Genomic DNA, 6350 nt, shown 5'->3' with positions numbered 1-6350 from the left:
CCTGTAACAGTTCCATTTGAATATCAAGTATAAGAAGGGTAACACCAATAATGTTGCAAATTGCCTCAGCTGACCACTGATCATGGCGTTAACCACCATGCTCAACTCTTGTGGGCACGAGACTTTTGATTGGCCACTTCTCTACAAAAGCAACCCAAAATTTGACCACACATACCAAAATCTCTTGGAGGGTTAGCATGTTCTAGATTTTCACCTCTAGGATGCCTTGTTATGCCACTTGGGTCACCTTTGTGTTCCTTCAAGCAAGCATGCCAAGATGATTTTGGAAGCGCACTATAGTGGGGCTGCTGGGCATTTTGGGGTCGAGAAAATGGTGGCAATACCAGAAGTATTTATATTAGCTGAATCTCCGGCAGGATGTCAGGAATTACATTAGATCCTGCACTACCTATGCCATTACCAAACCAACCATTAAGAAGCAAGGCCTCTATACTCTGCTGCCTACCCCTAGTTGACCTTGGGAATCCATCCCCATGTATTACATGTCAGGCCTTCCTTCTACTAAGCATGGCAATGAATGTGTTTTTGTGGTCATTGACATATTCTCGAAGATGGCCATTATGGCGGCTTGCAAGAAGAATATCACAGTAGAAGCCACTGCTAAACTCTTTTTTGAACGAGTGTGGGTACACTTTGGGATCCCACAATATATCATCTCAGATCAGGACAACAGGTTCCTCAGTGCATTTTGGTCCAGTTTGTGGTTGATACTGGACACCAAGCTCACTAAGTCCACAACTTTCCATCCCCAAACTGATGGCCAGACATAGGTCTTCAATAGGATGATCGTACACATTCTGTGCATGTACAACTGAAAGCATCCACGCACATGGGATAAGAACCTCCCCTATGTCCAACACAGCTATAACCAGGCTATCCACAGCTCGACTGGCCACATATCCTTTTAGTTAGGCTTGGGATTCCAACCACTATGTCTCATTCACGTGGCCATGCCATTTGCAGCTACTCAGGCATATTCGACTCATGTCCAGTTCGAAATCGATAAGGCAAACAACTTCATTGAGCACATCTAACATATCCGCCAACAAGTACATGACATTCTAGAGAAATCAAATGCCAAATACAAGCAACGACATGATCAAAATTGGGTGCCACACAAGTTTCAGGTGGGCGACAAAGTCTCGTTGCATTTGCAAAAGGAACGCCTTACAAGATCTTATCAGAAACTCAGACCACTCCGATATGGTCCGTACAACATTACCAAGGCTGTGGGAGAAAATGCATTTGAGCTCAACATTCCCCCATTCCTTGGCCTGCACCCAATGTTCAATGTGGACCGCCTTTGACCATACTTCCCACCATTGCTAGACACATCAGACATTGCAGAACAAATCACACCTACATAGTTAAATCCAACTTGCATGGAACAGGCCACAACTAAAGTTCAACAGAAGTTTCCTCATCTCATGGGGGAACTAGACGCAATGGGGACCACTGCTTCCTAGGGGGGAGGAATGATCCAGGTGGATATTGGTGGCCACTCGCATATTCCACTTGGACCCCCACCATTTTTTCTTTTAGTTTCCTTATTTGTAGCATAATTTACTATTTTTGGCAGTTTTTCAGGTCCTGAACTCCCAAAGCTGTTTTGAGGCCCTAAACGACGTTTTTTGGGAAACTTGGGAGAAACACGGGGCCATGGACCGATGTTTCTCATCCCAGAGTTATAGTTCTTGGATAGATATTTCTAACGAGGTATTGTGCGCGTCAAACAAAGATCAAATGCTAAAGTTACGACCTCGGGAAGTTGATGTACCAATTTACCCAAAATGGGGCCCATAGTTTGGTGCTTCATCTCCTAGGGTTAGATTTTTGGATGTTTAGGGTTTTCCATTGTTTCTCAACAATAAATAGGCCTTCGAGCCTCATTATAAGATAGTTTAGAAGCATGTAACCGCCACATCTCTTCTCAGAGATAAGCTACCATCGCCCGAGCTAGTTTATTTCCATTTCTGTTTGTAAGAGTATTTCAGTAGTTTACATCAATGAAATGAAGTATTATTTCTGTTGCATCTCTGTATTTATGGTCGTATATAATTTGTTGTGTTCCTGTTTAAATTCGGATCATGCTATCAACTCCCGTCAAATGCCTTCTGTTGCACATAAATTATTGAATTCATTCGACACATATTCTCTACCATTATCACTTCTGAGAGCTTTAGCTTTCCTGCCAGTATCTTTCTCGACAAGTGCTTTAAATTCACAAAATTTAGTGACCGTCTAATCTTTCTTCTGCATGAAGAAAATTCATCACTTATGAGAAAAATCATCAACAAATATTACATAATAAATGTGCTTGGTTGTGGATTTTGTCGAGAATGGTCCACACACATCTAAGTGAACTTGATCAAAGATCGCTTACGATCGAATGTCTTTATCATGAAAGGAAGCTTTGGTGTACTTCCCCAATGTACACCCTTTGCATGTGTCTCTCTGCTTTAGTGCACCCTTGGGAAGTTCTGTAGAAATTTGTTGCATGATATTCAAAGCTCTGTAGTGCAAGCAACCAAATATTCTATGCCACAACTCACCGATGTCTTATCTCTGCACCTTCTCTGCCTTAGTGATCAAAGTAGCGTAGTATTCTACCTCCAATTTGTAGAGGTTATTTACTCAAATTCTGATCCGCTTCACTTGTCCTATGACTATGTGACGAAGGAAATCCTTTCCCTTACTAAATATCACATCATAGCCATGATCCTACAACATGGAAACAAAAAGCAAGTTCTTCTTCAAACTCGAAACATACATGATGTCTCTCAATGTGAGGGGAGAACTAGACTCCCTCTGAAAGGTAACAGTACCAATGTGGGTCACGCTATACCTCCCATCATTTCCCATCTCGATGTGCATTTGGAGGTCCTTCTCCTCCAAGTTACTGAAGAGCTCTTTGTTGTCGGTCATATGGAATGAGGCTCCACTATATAGGTTCCACACACTACCCTTCAACAATGACACCATTTAAGAGATGAGGGTGAAATCCAGTTCGAATTGTGAAGCAAGTGCTTCACCTACCGTTGGACCTCCTAAGGGCTTCTTATTGACCTTATTGTGCAGACACTTTGTAGCATAGTGTCCTATCTTGTGACAGTGAAAACACTTGATGTTCGAAAAGTCCTTCTTGCCTCCCTCCTCACCTTGGGACTTCTTTCCCTTGACTTTCTTTCCTTTGTTGACTAATGCAAAGTCCTCTTCCACTTCTTTGGATGATGTCCCATATGTGGTGTCCGTCAAATCTCTCCTTGCATCAAGTCAAACCACAACCGCTCCCACTCTGGTATCTTCTCCCTACCATTAACTAAGTCATGGTATCTATGCTAGCTCTTGGGAAGTTCTAGAAGTGTTAGGATCACCATATCGTCTTCCGAAATAGTAACATAGACACTTCCAATCTCATCCCGACATTGGGTGAACTTCAATATTGTATTGCCCTTCTCCATCTTGATCTTTCTAAGCTTATCCTTTAGTGCCAACTTCCTGTTGTCACTGCTGTTTTGAAACAGGTTTGTCAAGTCCTTCCACACTGCAAATGGAGATTCCTTATCATGGAGATTCAAGACAATATGATCTCGAATTCCTTCTAGGACAATCCTTCTCGCCTTTGCCACACACTTTCTCCATTCTGCCAGATCTTTAGCATCAGATGTTGGAGGCTTCAGGATATCATAATCTATAAATTCCTTCAGTCTGTTTTCTTCCAACACTGCCTCATCCTGTTCTTCCAAGAAATATAGTTTGAACTACCCTCAAGGGCATATTCGAGTCTCAATCTATAGAACAAGATCCTACTGGCTCTGAAGTATGATACTGCAAATTTGATTTCTCCTGCAAAAAAACTCGTATTCTCCTCTTATAAAGTGATTTAAGCTTTGATACCATGTAGAATTTTATTGTAGATTCAACCTACATATTTTAATATGCTAAAACAATTGACTTGAATCTACTTTACTCATCGGCAAAAATAAAAATTGATCGATGAAATCACGAAGCAAAAAAGGAAGAATTTCAATCACACATAACACAATAATTTTCTAGGTAAAGCCTCAGCTAAAAACCCCTGTTATATGTATATTGCATTAATCAGAATATCTGAAAATACAATGCTTGTTCAACCCAAACAATCTCTGCACAAGTACAATCTATCTCACTACTTCACAAATCAACTCAAGCACAATACTTAGCCAAATCTGCTACCTACCAAGATCCTACTTCCTTGCGATGTTCCCTTAGGAATTAGCCCATATTTAATTGGTAAATTCCTCACTCATACTGCACAATCCATCCATAGGCCTTCCTCTTATCGCATGCATCATCAGTTTAATTTATATGATTTTACAACTGATATTACATTGTCCCTGAACTCTAATCTCAACTGGGTCTTTCTCAGAACTGACATGCATCAGTTTTTTATGAGTGAATTATTAGTTATCTAATTGATCAATGCATGCAAATTAAATCCAATTTAATTCACTTGACCTCTCATTAGTTCCTTCATCAGTTAGCACTAGTTTAACTGGATTTAACTCAGTTACACTGAATTAAATAATTACAACTCAATAAGAACTCAACCTGGGCCCCTAAAATTTATGGATCACTCTACATGACTCTAGATAGACTCCCAACTCGAATTTACAGAGCCAACTAAGTCAAATTAACTTAGTTAGCTGTTACACGTTACTATGAGAATTCAAATTACAATTTAACTCCTAATTTAATTCAAGGACAAATTAAATTAGGATTTTCTTGATGCTATTTTTAACATTTCTTGTTGCTATTTTCAACATCAGGAAGGTTGACATGTCCAACTAAGGACACGGCCTTATGCATAGGCAACACGTAGGCAAGGAATTTGTCATGTACTGACTAACATAACATTATTTTGTGGTGATAGAAGGGCACTGGGATGCCACATGCCAACCTTGTTCCCACATATCACCACCACATTTCACCATCGTTGCAAGATATGCAAGTCAACTAGCCAATCACATTTATAAACAAAAAATATTAAAAGACCATTTTCCAAAATGCTATATTTCCATATTAACGAATTATGGATTAGAATTTCTTCAAAAGATGAGAACACCGCGATAGAATGACAACTAATAGATTCCAAGCCAAGTTCTATCAACATTTGAATTTGGGTTATTCAACATTTAGATCCAAGTTTTCATAAAATGGTCTCTTTTTTTAATAAAATAAATTTCTAGATCTCGCACTCCACTGCATCACTTGTCATCCCCACCACATAGGTGCCACATTAACTGCCAAAATAGCTCTTATGTACTACAATGCCATGTAAGCATGCCAAGTACACATGTCACACCATCATACCATGTTAGAATGACACACCATACAAATTCCAACTTCATGCCATCTCTATCTGACACATTAGCATTCCACATCAGTAAAATGTCCATGCCATATCCTGCAAACCTACCATCCAAATGTAGGCCTTTCCATAAAGTCCAATTTTTAGAAATTCAAATGTCTAAACTTTCACTACTAACAAAATTTGAATGTCTAGACTTTGTTTCACTATCTTATGCCACATAAATAGTCACTCCATTGTGCTATTCCTTACTATAAATTATATTTTATTTTTTTCTAAAATGTGCAGTTCAAATAATTTCCAAGCTTTTGAATTCTATCAGAGGACAAGAAATAATCCCATTACTTGATGAAAAGGTAATTACTAGATTATATCAGTAACAAAAGTCTAGACATCTAAAATTTCCAAAAAGTGGATTTTATGAAAAAACCTAGATTAGGATGCTAGGTAAGCAGCATATGACACCAAACTTTTGGTGATGTTGTGGGCTTACATGTCACGTAGACGTAGCACGTAGGTCATTATTATATGGTGTGGCATGTCTAAATGGTGTGCTTACATGTCATTGTAGTACATGAGACTTATCATGGTGGTCAATGTGGCACATACATGTAAGGGATGTTGTAGAGCTGCATCCATTGGCCTGTGGTACCTTCCTCGCCCATGCACCGACTCTGTGTAAGGGCACGTTGGATTGATTGACCCATCCAAATTTGGGAATTTTTGTAAAATCCTTTTATATTTTCAAGACTTCCACTATTTTAGATTTGTGATTTCCAAAAATTTCATATACATCCATACTGGGGGTTTTATTTGTCTTCCATGTGCTTTTATCCTTTGTTTTAGATTATATTATAGTCAATGAGTCAAATCTTTAGACTTATAGATTTCCAGTCAACATGCCACATTGACATGCCATGATGACATACCATATCATCAGACTCCTATCCAAACTGCCACATCACTCGTGTCATGCCAA

This window comes from Pinus tabuliformis, chromosome 8 (assembly GCF_031772625.1).
Source record: "Pinus tabuliformis cultivar Carrire ecotype Pingquan chromosome 8, CPIR1, whole genome shotgun sequence".
In the NCBI taxonomy this organism is placed as follows: domain Eukaryota; kingdom Viridiplantae; phylum Streptophyta; class Pinopsida; order Pinales; family Pinaceae; genus Pinus; species Pinus tabuliformis.
This window is presented reverse-complemented; position numbering follows the sequence as displayed.